Here is a 1070-nt window from a genome sequence, read left to right as displayed (position 1 = left end):
GATTGCATTAAAATTATATATTGCTTTGGGTAGTATGGACATTTTAACAATGTTGATTTTTCCCAGCCATGAATATAGTATGTTTTTCCATTTGTTAACATTTTCAGCTATTTCTTTTCTTAGAGTTTCATCATTCTCTTTATAGAGATCTTTCACGTCCTTTGTTAGGTAAACTGCCAAATATTTCATCTCCATTGGCACTACTGTAAAAGGAATACAGTCCATGACTGTTTTTTCAGCTTGGATGCTGTTGGTATATATAAAGGCTACAGATTTATGAGTGTTGATTTTGTAACCTGAGACAGTGCTGTATTCCTTGATCACTTCTTAGAGTTTTGTAGTTGAGTCCCTGGTATTTTCCAGATATATAATCCTATTATCTGCGAAGAATGAAAGTTTGATCTCCTCTGATCCTATTTGGATACCCTCTGAAAGTAGACCCATACCTTTCACCATTAACAAAAATAGATTCTCACTGGATAAAAGATATAAACTTAAGACATGAAACTATAAAAATACTAGCAGAGAGTGCAGGGAAAACACTTGAAGAAGTCAGCCTGGGAGATTATTTTATGAGGAGGTCCCCTGCACAATTGAAGCAACACCAAAAATGCATTACTGGGACCTGATATAACTAAAAATTTTCTGCACAGCCAAGAAAACAGTATTTAAAGCAAGCAAACAGCCCTCAGAATGGGAGAAGATATTTGTAGGTTATATTTCTGACAAAGGTTTGATAACCAGACTCCATGGACAACTCAAACATATTAGCAAGAAGAGCACAAGTGATCTCATCTCAGTGAAGGCAAGAGACCTGAAGAGAAACTTCTCTGAAGAAGACAGGTGCGTAGCCTACAGACACATGATAAAATGCTCATCATCCTTAATCATCAGAGGAATGCAAATCAAAACTACTTTGAGATATCATCTAACTCTAGTAAGATTAGCACACATCACAAAATCCCCAAACTATAGATGTTGGCATGGATGTAGAGAAAAGGGAACGCTTCTGCACTGCTGGTGGGAGTGCAAACTAATACGTTCCTTTTGGAAAGAAGTTTAGAGATCAC

The sequence above is a fragment of the Otolemur garnettii genome, unplaced genomic scaffold (genome assembly GCF_000181295.1).
Source record: "Otolemur garnettii isolate 467f Iridium unplaced genomic scaffold, OtoGar3 scaffold00024, whole genome shotgun sequence".
NCBI classification, from domain to species: domain Eukaryota; kingdom Metazoa; phylum Chordata; class Mammalia; order Primates; family Galagidae; genus Otolemur; species Otolemur garnettii.
Note: the sequence above shows the minus strand (reverse complement) of the source record.